Source organism: Crocodylus porosus, unplaced genomic scaffold, assembly GCF_001723895.1.
Source record: "Crocodylus porosus isolate Cpor-Errol unplaced genomic scaffold, CroPor_comp1, whole genome shotgun sequence".
In the NCBI taxonomy this organism is placed as follows: Eukaryota; Metazoa; Chordata; order Crocodylia; family Crocodylidae; genus Crocodylus; species Crocodylus porosus.
Window position 1 is genome coordinate 186,726,575 of NW_017728906.1, and position 12,023 is coordinate 186,738,597.

The window sequence follows — 12,023 nt, forward strand, 5'->3', positions numbered from 1 at the left end:
ACCAAAATTTGTTAAGCGGCCCTCCACCTGAAATAATCGCTTGCTCCTGCTGTAGAGCCTGAACTTGGGGTTGAAGGCAGCTGGCCGTGGGGAGGCAGGTGAGTACAGTATCTGGGTGAGGGGCTGGAGGTGCGCTGAGAGATCAAAGAGGTTAAGAACTGCTGCAGTAGATTACAGTGCCTCTCTCCAGAATGGCCAGGTCACCTAAAAATGTTAATTTGTACTCTGTGCTGTATACTGCAAGGCTCTTTTTGGTAGGGCCCCCATCAGTAATTGTTACTGACTTCCTCTGATTCAGCATGTAAAGTCACAGCCCTTATTAAGGAACTTAAGTTCATTGTGGTACTTCAAGAATGCCCTTTCCAGATCCAGAGGACAGGGTATGATGTCATATATACATCTATGAAAGCATTACCGCACAAGGAAGTTTAAGCAGGTTGGTCATATTACCCCTGAAATCCTTGAAATAGTGAAATTAGACATAAATAACTGTGATTTCAATTATCAGAGATAGTTACTAGGAGGGACTACTAGGGATAGACAACAACAGCGATGATAATTAACTGTGAATTGCAATTACCAGGGATATTTGGCTAACATAATGCCAACCACTGTTTTATAACAGATTTTGTGTCAATCACATTACTGTTAAATGTTCCTGCGGATTTAGATGGTTTTCTTTTGTTTTCTGAAGAATTCACCATCAAGCATCACATGATTAAATGAGAACTACTTGAGCACTCATCTGAAAGGAAACTAATGTCACACTTTAACAGCCATACACTTTACTTTGCAAAGGTAAGTAAAAAAGATTTATGATCGTTAACTACAGAAGAGCTCCTTCCCAAATGAAACCCCAAATTGCTCCATTTCTGATCCCAAGACGCACACAACATGAATTGGATGCTGCAGCCAGCTTCTGATGCACTGTGTTCTTTTAACTAAAGCAAGGAATCCATTCTAACAATAAGAGCAAAATGATATATTAATTACTGGGTAACAAACCTGTTCTGTGTATTCAATGTCACCACTAAATTAAAAAAATTAATAATGACCTTAAATCCGGGCTTGAAAATTGATCTCTTAAGTGGCTGTATAATTCTGAAGGCTTTTATCTGGTCCCAAAACAAAGCATGAAAAAAGGATATTTTTTTGAAATACTGACATATTAAGTCAATGCCAAAGATAACCCTTAGGTTTGTCCAGGTGCTTTCATTTGAACAAGTTTTTGGGTTTTTTTCCCGGGGGGGCGGGGAGTAATGGAATACAGACTTACTGTATTTACTGACAGCCTCAGGGAATTTAATTTTTCTCAGTCTATGTACAACATGTTGATGTTATTAAAGCAACATGGACTGAAATCATATGCATAAATATCTACATGCATACTTTCCTTCCAAGCAATCCTGGGTATATAAGGTTTTATGTTCGCACAGAGAGCATAGAGATTTAAATTTGGCCCCATCTACACATTACAGGTACTAAACAATTACATGGGTTTTTCTGTTATGAACCTTTTCAAGTCTAAGTCCAAACCCACACAGATTTCACTTGCCTTTCGCTTTGTGGCACTCAGTTTTCTTAGGCAGCAGCACTACTTGGATGCTGAGCAGGACCCCACCCCAAGCAACCGTGACTCCCCCCAGCAGCTTGTTCAGCTCCTCCACGTTGTGGACCACCACTGGATGTGGTAGGGAAGGATGCAAGTTTTCTTGTTGTCTGGGCAGCATAATCAACAAATTCCAGAATTTCAGGCGTCAGGTATTATATAGACATCACTGCAGCCAAATACACTGGTGCTCCAGTTCCCACTTGCTCAACGTAATTGCCCTTGTAAAGCAAATGGTGTACCCAGCCTCCAGGGAACTGCAGCCCTGGCCAGAAACACCTAGATTTAGCCCTAGTCCAGACCTTGCCTCCCTGCTTACCACAGCCAAACATGATTTTGCCCTTAAATAATGCCGCCCTTCTGCAGAAAGAAAAGCTACAGGTGCAAAATAGCTATTACATCATAAAATACTCCAACCAGCTATAAAGTTAAATCTCAAAAATGTGTACTAACTTTATAGCTGATTGCTACTGAGCTTTAATTTGCATGTGTATCGTGGCTCCCCTGCAGCTGGGAGCCATGTCAGTTGACAGGGCTCCTAGTCATGGAGGTGCACTGTGCTCAATGCAAAATCCCCAAACCCTAGGGATCCTAGCAGCCATGATCGCTACAGTCCAGGGGTTTTCTGCAACCCTGAGACCTAAGGATTGCTGCAGCTATGATCCCCAGAGACCAGGGGTTTCCTGCACTCGCAGAACCTGGGGATAATGGCTGCTATGATCTGTAGGGTACCTGGGTGTGGGAAACCCCCGGGGCTGGTGGATCACTGTGATCCTCTGGGGAGGACCTCCTTGCAGTGATCTTCTAGCCCCAGGAATGTGAGGTGCCCCCACAGCTGGTAGCCCCATAACTGGCATGCATGGGGCTCCCAGCCATGGAGAACTTGCCAGCAATCCTGGGCTCCCTCTGCACCAGCAATAAAACACAATGGGAATGTAATTAAATTAAAGCCCGGGATTAAAGCCCAGGATGGGGATCCCCATGCATCAGCAATAAGATGTGGTGGGATTAAATGTGCTATTCCACAATCACATCTCCTGCCATGCACACGTGTGAACTGCATGTTATCCTCCCGCTTTACTCAGCCTTAGTGAGGTTGCAGCCAGACTAATGTGTCCAGTTTTAGGCCCTCCACTTCAGGAGAGATGTGGATAAGCCTGAGAGAGTCCAGAGGAGAGCCATGCATATGATCAAAGGCCAAGAGAGTAAGCTTTATGAGGAGAGGCTGAGGGACATGGGACTCTTCAGCCTGGTGAAGAGAAGGCTCGGTGGTACTTGTGGCTGCCTGTAAGTATATAAGGGGCTGCATCAGGATCTGGGAGAACAGTTGTTCACCAGGACTACCCAAAGAATAACTAGGTCTAACAGCCACAAACTTCTAGAAAGCCGATTCAGACTTGATACAAGAAAAAACTTCTTTACAGTTAGGATGTCCAAGGTCTGGAAAAGACTCCTCACACAGGTGGTGCAAGCATCTACTCTGGACTCATTCAAAAGGCATATGGATGTTTTTCTTGCTGGGATCAGCTGATCCCTCCAGACTTCCTGCCTCTGGCAGGGGGGCTGGACTCAATCTCATGAGGTCTCTTCCAGCCCTAATGTCTATGACATCTATTAGATCCTGTTGGACCTTTAGCTTCATATGTAGAGGGGACTCAATTTTGCACATATTTCTGAATTACAATATTAATATGAATATCTAATATTTGTGCACAAAGTAGAGATATAAAATATATAAATATGAAAATACATGTACTAGGTGAAATCCTGAGTTTACTGAAATTAATAACCGATCACCCAATAACTGCAACAGGCTGAGAAGTTTACAGATAAACACACTCATACACACACATACATAGATTAGATTAGATAGGAACTACACACATTTCATCATTTGTATGGCTTTCTGTTTCTATGAAACATACTCATGTAGGTCTTGTTTCTAAACTATAAAAGCAAATGAGTTTTCAAGAAACAATTTGTTTTGTGACATGTTTTCTGGACCAACTTTATAGTTGAGGAAATGTGTTAAATATTAGATAAGGTTTCTGGAACAAAATGCCCATCCCTCAGATCTGGGAATGAAGCAGATATAGCCCAAGCTAAATATGAGATAGAACAATGACCTTGTCTAATTGTATTTCCTAACTCTAACTGTATTTCCTGCATGTTCCTAGACCATTACTAGGGACCTGCAGAAATGGTGATTTCATGGAAATCACAAAATACAGCATTGCCCATCAAACGGTGCAGTAAACAAAAATCTGCAAAAAACCCCCAAACCAAAACAAAACAAAAAAACCCTTACAGAAAATAAAATGCTGGCTCCCCAGAGGACTGCCTGTCATGCGGTCCCACCCCTCTCCATCAATCAGCAAGGGATGGGGCCACTTGATGGACAGCCCTCACAACCAGTGAGCAGTGAGGGTCAGGGCCACATGACGGAAAGCCCATGTGGCTAATCTGTGGCTAAGGACAGAGCCACCGAGGAGCCTCAGCCACAATAAGGTGTGAGGTGCCCCGCCACGATGAGCCTATGAAAATGGCAGACAGCCCCACAATCTACCTGAAAAATCAGCCAGCTGCCTCCTCACGTAGACCCCTAACCATCACCACCACAACGCCACTACTAAAATGGGGAATGCTGTCATTTATTACATGAGTGAAGAAACTCCTATAATCCTTTCCTGCCCTTATTAAAATTAATGGGAGATTTGCTATTAAATTCAATGACCTAACTTTTCCCCACCTCTAAGGAATCAGTTCAAAAGGTAACTCTGGTTGGCTGTGGGCTGCACTGGAAGAAGGGATCTAGCATAGGGATTCTGTTCTCTTTTCCACTATAAATGCCATAAGAAAAAACCCTAGCCCCACCTGTCAGAGCAAGTTAGCCTGCCTTTTTTCAACATTGCACTGGAGAACAAGTTAGAGCTATTCTGATTAACCCCCTTCTGTTTCCTTTCCTCCAGGGAGTCTCACTCCCACTCCAAAAGGGTAGAAATAAACAGTTTTTATTAAATCACATTCAATTACGCAAATATTTATTAAAACCAATAACTGCAACTGGTAAGAATCCCCTTGTGCTTGTTTCTAGGTATTTTAATTCAGTTAAAGGCACAATAAACTTTGCATTGTTTCAATTTACATGACCCCAGAGTCTTCAGTTATCCCACAGGCAAAATCCACAGACTTATAAACTGCTATTAAACAGGAACATATGGTGGACTAGGCTGTCCTGTGCCATCCGTGCTCCTTATAGGGGCACTGCAAAGTGTCTTGCAGCTTCTAAATCCATTCAAGCAGCCCTACACCAAACCAAAATCTCCCCCCAGGCCAATAAAGATACTTCATTTACAGCAGTGAGTAAAATGAGCCACTGTGCTATGTCATGGTCCCTCTGGTAAGTGTTGGCATCTTGTGTGACAGCATGGTGCCATCTCTCCAAGGACACTTGTTATCTGATTTAATGCCATGCAGCAGAACGGTAGCATGGTGCCTTGGTACATGTCACATCACAGGACTCCACACCTCTCATACAAGCAAATTCATATGTGTTCAGGCAAAAGCAATCCCCTGCCCCACCTGGACATATAGATTCTAGTTTATGTTCAACTGCCGGGGCAAGACATTGATATGGTTTGGTGATGCTTATATAATGGGTCCCGTGGACGAATGCTTACTGTACTATATTCTGTTATCTTCTCCAGGTAATGAAGTCCTAAACTGAAGGTGCTGCTAAGGTGCCATGCCTCTTCTTCACTATTGATTAATTCCACCACTTCTCCAACATTGTGTCTCTCCATTTTTCCCTACTGAATGCTGTGATATTGTCATACTCATCTTTTTTTACGACAAAAAGATAGAAACTGCCCCATAGCTGTATTGTGACAAACTAACGGATTCCCTCTAGATCTAGCAGCAATTCCACATCTCCATAGTTACTTTAAAGCCAGGAGCAACTGTATGAAGAAACCACCTCTTCATCAGCACATTTCCTTTTATAACATCATCTTTTGCTTCCTTATCCTTGTTCCTGCTATAACCATTATCTCCACTAGATTTCTCTGCAGTCCCACTAAAAAGGTGCTTTTACCCTGCTTAAAAAGTCTTGCATGACCCTTCCTGTCACTGAATGCTTTTAATTTGGCTTCTGTGCTAGCAATACCCTTCCACAAGTATCCTAGGGCTGCTTCCTTGTCTTGTTCAGAGAATCTCCTCTTCCCATCATACTGGCTTTCACTGTGACTCTGGATTCTCATCTTTCTTTAATGTCTTGAACACGAAACCTCCTGATACCTTCAGCCTCCAGTTCTCTTACTGTACATGTTAAACATCTGAACACTTTTTCCTCTGATTGAGTAGGAGGCAAATCACTTCTGAAGGTTCACGCTCCATTCCTGACCCTTCTTGTTATGTCCATCTTCTCCCTCTAGAACGTCCCAAATTCATTTTAGACATCACCTCTTCACAGACTCCTACAACTTATTACCCTTAATAACTCTATCCATCACATGATAGCCAAAGCCTTGGATTTTTAACATCAGGTTTTGTTCTTTTATTCATGTCTCGCTATGGAAATGCCAGTCACAGTATACACACTGAAAGCTGAATATGGAAACTGATTTTCACTTAAATCAGAGATTAATGTTTTTTGATGTACGCAGCATAAATTCTCTACATTTACTCTTTATGCACAGAGCACATTTTCAGAGAATTTACTACCTGTGTTCAGCTAAAGCCTATTTTCCAGAAATATATCCAGTCTTGATCAGAAGATATCAAGCAATAGGGAACCTACCACCTCTGTGGGTAGTTTGTTCCAGTGGGTAATTACCCCCCATTGGTAAAATGCACACCTTATTTCTCATTTGAATGCATCCCAGTTAACTTCCAGCCCTTAGTTCTTATTATTCCTTTCCCCACACGATGGAAGGCCCTTCAGCAGTCTGCTTTCTTTTCCTTTGAAGATTCTTATCACTTCAATCCAATCATTGCAGAGTCTTCTTTTTTCATAAACTAAACAGATTGAGTTCTTTAAGTTTCTCACTGCAAGATATTTTTCTCCTGCTCTGGAAGCATTTTTATGTTATGCTTCTGATCCATGTAGGGGACTCCAGATTTCCTCTAAGAGCTCCCTCCTGTCTCTCAAATCTGCAATAAGAGCCACTGAAGTTTCCTTCCCCCAGCTATATGCAGGTTATTTAATTAAAGCAGCATCAAACCCAGGAACTGTCACATCCAGCTATCTTGTGAGCAGTATTAAACTAATCAAAATACCTTTATGCTTTAAGAAAAATAATGAGTAGGCTTTTCCAATACTGTACAATGGATGTTGCAATTCTAGTCAAGCAGATCATTAAAGCATCCTTTATCATCACAACCCCTAAAATATACCATGGGCTTTCCTCAGGTTAATACCCATCAGGATTATAAATTTTATTTTTCATTTGTCTCTTAACCACCAACTGGCTTGGGCTATCATAGTCCCCAGCATCTCTGATATGCAGGAGAATAGGAAAGTGGTCTTCAGCTAATTGCCATAGGTAACACCAGCTTCAATAAAAATAGAGAATGCCAAGGACTTTACATTTTGTAACAGTCAGAAGGTCCATGAAAAACTAAAGCAAATGTCTGATTTAGATTGAAAGGAGATTTTTAAAATACAAATCCTGCATTGTCTAGAACTATTGTGCCAAACCCTCATTGCATAAAATCTTTATAGATGGAGAAGGTTTTTTTCAGGCATGAAACCACCCTTTCGGAGCCATAGCTAAGCAGCAGTGCACCTGAGACAGCCGCGTGATGCCCAAGGCCAGCTGCTGTGGTGCCCATCACAGAAGGGCAGTCAGTCGCTGCTGTGGTCATGCCTATATTTGTACACCACCTTCTCCATCCCCCCCCCCCACACACACACACAAAGGTGACACACAGGGCCGCTGCTATAGTCACACCTGCTTACCACCACCGCCTCGCAGGGGTCCATCAACAGCAGATATTTTGGGGCTGGAAAATTGTTCACGCACTTACATGTAAGCCAACAAACAATACTAAATACAAAGCTGTTAGTCTCAGGTAAGAAAAAATCATCTTTTACCCATATACAAACACACATCCCTGTTAACAAGTGAAAGCTTGGCAGCCAGAAGTAGTAATCCTAAAGACTATTCCAATTTCATAGATTTATAGATTTCATAGACATTAGGGCTGGAAGGGACCTTGGGAGATCATTGAGTCCAGCCCCCTGCCCAAAGGGCAGGAAGTCAGCTGGGGTCATAGGATCCCAGCAAGATAAGCATCCAATTTACTCTTGAAGGTGTTCAATGTAGGTGCTTGAACCACCTCCGCTGGCAGACTGTTCCAGACCTTGGGGGCTCGGACAGTAAAGAAATTCTTCCTTATGTCCAGCCTGAAACGGTTTTGCAGGAGTTTGTGACCGTTCGACCTTGTCATCCCTTGGGGCGCTCTGGTGAACAAATGTTCTCAATGTTAGAAGTGTTTTCCTCAGACCTACTGCTCAGAAGACAGAAAATGTCACTATTTATTTAGTCTATGTGTTGGAAGGACAGAAATTCAATTAGTTGGACACTGGCTGGAACTGCTAAGGAACAGCTTTTTGGTTGCTGCTGGAAATTTAAGAAGAGTTACCAAAGCTTTGCAACACTGACTAAAAATTGCTGCACTTCAATATTTATATATTTAGCTGGGCACTGATGCTTCTTTTTAGGAATTGATGCATACAAATCCAAGCACAATACCATGTCTGGTAGTATCAGTGGCCAAATCTACACAAGACGCTGATTGTGCAGTAGTTGTTATTACTATGCAGTAGCGTCACATGGCACAAAACGTGATGCAATGCTATGGCACGGTAGTAACGAGCTACTGCACAATCAGTGTCACCTAAAAGCCATTTGGCAATGCTACCACACATTAAATCCAGTTACTGCAGTCATTTAGTACTTGTGTATGCAAGTACTAAATGACTGCACAGTAGAGACTGCACAGTCAGCGTCTCATGCCATTGTGCATATAAGTGGCCATTTTGTCATTACTCATAAAGTTCATGTATGCATGGTTCTACTTGTTTCAACAAAAAACAAATCATCAAGACAAAAACTATGGATTCTGTACAGGGTACCAGGACAGACAAGGGTTCTTCAGGTAAATGTGATATCTTTTATTAGACCAACTAAATAGTTGGAAAAAATCTTCTTTGAAAGCTTTCAGGCACAAACACCCTTCTTCAGTCATAGGGAGAGTCTGCTGTGAAACAGAAGAACTACCCAACAGGGAACTTGAATTTTCTCTGATGGCTTTATTTAGGAATTAACTAGAAAGTTTCAGGGAGTTTGCATAGCTTTTCATATTGCATGACAGCAAGCCTCGTGAAGAACACTCAACACATGGTCACTGATAATTGCAAGTGCCCCATCACATGCAAAATATACTATTAATAATATTTAACCCGCAGCCTACGTATTTTGTCTTTTTTTTCCTTTTGTTTTGCCAAGGAAGACAGATGGTAAGTCAGCATACAAATAACGCAAAATTCTTCAAGGCAAATAAGTGCAAAGCAACCTGCTTTATAAATGAGAGTTTTAAAGAGTTCTCATTTTTATTGCTGTTACTTTAAAGCAATCTTTTTCTAATTATCTCTATAAACACTAGATGGGAATAAATTAGAAGCTCAGCATGCTCTATTAGCTCACATATTTCCAAAATGTATTTTTCTGTTTCTGAAATACAACCTCAACAATATGTTCTTATTGATGGGAAAACAAACAAAATTATTTATATATATTCTTACAAATATCTTGGTTTGCCCTTCCCCAACACATATTATGGGTATAGGGCATAATGCACCTATAATTAAGTCGTTTGGCTTGTCTTGTACTGTCCATTAAAAACCCCCACTAAAAACAGGGTTTCATATCTTTGCCAAATTTTAACTGCTCAGATTGAAAGTTTTTGTGCTGGGTGACTGCCTCAAAGGACTCCCATCCCCCCTTTCTCCTCTCCCCCACCCCAGCAAAACATTTTTCAGCTATTTTACAGAATGAGATAAGGAGGAAATATGCTTTTGTCTTTATTTTCTGAGAAAAAAAATAGCTTGCAGATTTTTCAGTAGAGATGATAGATTTTTGGCAGCTAAACTGAAAATTTCACCAGCACAGAATTCAGTCTAGCTCAGGCATTGAAGGATATGACCAGGAATTTTCTTGCAGTCGCTGCTCCTGGCTGCTGTAATACTAGGCACTAAAACCGAGAACATGCTCTCAGTTCTCCTCTTTGCACCTAGGCAGTGCAGAGAAGGAAGCCACCTATTGCAATGAGGATGGAATAAAAATAACTGCTGATGAAACGGCGGGTGCAAAGAGGGTTGAGGTGAGGTTCCTAGAGAAGAAGGGAAAATGAAACCGGTCCAGCAAGGAAACTGAGATTGGGAGTTGGAGGTGATAAAATGGGAAAGGAACAAGACTACGACTGCATAAGGAGACCACAGAAGGAGACTGAAGCAAGGAGTCGGGGAAGGGGACTTCAGAGGAGAAGCTTGGAAGACTGTAACTGGGACTAGCACTTGGATGGAGGGGACAAAATAGCTTCTGACTACTAGGTCACACTGTTCTTCAGGCCCTGGAACGGAAGCCAGAAACCCATTTCACTATTGACAGAAAATATCTGTGAAAGCCAATGGCAAACATGTCTTGTCATCTCTACTTCTGATTCAGCCTCTGACTGCTATCAGTTATTCCATACAGTTACACAATAGTGAATCTAAACATTCCCAACCTGCTAATAACCCATTCAAATGTCAATATGTCACCACATGATGGGATTTCTGGGGAGTTTCACTATGGCTTTTTTTTTTAATACCCTAAAAATAAATATGCCACCACATTCCCCCTCCTTCCCCACTTTCCATTAAAGAAGGTTAAAGTTACAAAGTCTAGCATGCAACAGTCAAAAAAATACTGTAATTATCATTGCCTGTTCCACTTTAATTTAGTCCCCTTGGGCATATGGCTACTTATGGGGCCTAATTTTAGGCAGCTAAATTTGAAAATTGTGTTTCATGGCTTTGATCTGTAATCCCACCAATTCCATTAGTCTGATGCACACATCCGACAAGACGAAAATGAAAGTGCCAGACAGATTACAATGTATTTTTATTAATAGGTATAATAAACTCCTCATACTACATCCTGACAATACATCTTCACCACTCCCACAATAACTACACCCCACAACAAAACCATCACCATTCCTGGATCTTATATCTACCCCTCCAAAAATGTAATGCATTTTATCCAGTGCACCAAATGCCCTGATGGAAAATATGTGGGAGAAACCAAAAAAACAACTGCATACCAGAATGAATGCACACTGAAAATTCATCAAAGACAAAAATATCCAATTACCTGTGGGGGCACACTTGTCACAAGACAACCACTCCCTCCCTGATCTCTCAGTTCTAAACCTCAAAGGGAACTTACAAAACACCTTTTGTAGGCACATCTAAGAACTTCGTTTCATAAATCTACTGGATAAAAAATAATCATGGATTCGAGATAGACATTGGATTTATGACACATTGCAATCTGCCTGACATCTGATTTTCCAGGTACCTGGCTGAAACTTACCGTTTGCATTCCTTCACACATCCCCCACTCCCTGCTTCCCCACCTCCCCTCCTATCTCTACACATTGTCTTCCAAACTTCCACCTATTGACATTTTCACAGACTCTTGTTATACTTTTAGATTAATAGATTGTAAGGCTGGAAGGGTCCTTGGAAGATCATCGGGTCCAGGCTGTGAAGAAGTTTTTCCTAATGTTGTCAAAATCGATCTGCTAGGAGTTTGTGGCCAGTACTCCTGGTTTTCCCCTCATGTGCCCTGGTGAACAGTTGCTCACCAAGCCCTTGATGTACTCCCCTAGCGTAGCAATAAGCTGCTACCAGGCCCCTCTCAGCTTTCTTTTCCTCAGGCTGAAGAGTCCCAGATCCCTCAGCCTTTCCTCGTATGGCTTGTCTTTTAAGACTCTGATCATATGGGTGGCTTTTCTTTTGACTCTCTCAGGCTTGTCCACATCCTTGTTAAAGTGCGGTGCCCAGAACTGGACGCAGTACTCCAGCTGTGGTCTCACCAGTGCTGAGTAGAGTGGAAGAATCACCTCCTTGGTTTTGCTACAGATGTATCAATTGATGCATGCCAGAGTATTATTTGCCCTACTAGCTACAGCATCACATTTCCGGCTCATATTCACGCTATGGTCTATTATTACCCCCAGGTCTGTTTCATTTGTAGTGTTGGTCAGGTTGGTGCCATCAAGCCTGTAGGTGTGTTGGGGGTTGCTCATCCCAAGGTGGAGCACTTTACATTTCTCAACATTGAACTTCATCAGATTCCAATCC

General features: G+C 41.9%; 1 protein-coding gene and 1 pseudogene across 4 annotated transcripts in view; both read right to left on the minus strand.

Moving 5' to 3' along the window:
* FAT3 (FAT atypical cadherin 3) overlaps positions 1-12,023 on the minus strand; it is a 555,551-nt gene that overhangs the window by 409,041 nt on the left and 134,487 nt on the right. The gene's annotated exons all lie outside the window — the stretch shown is intronic.
* LOC109306782 lies at positions 1,548-1,941 on the minus strand (annotated as a pseudogene).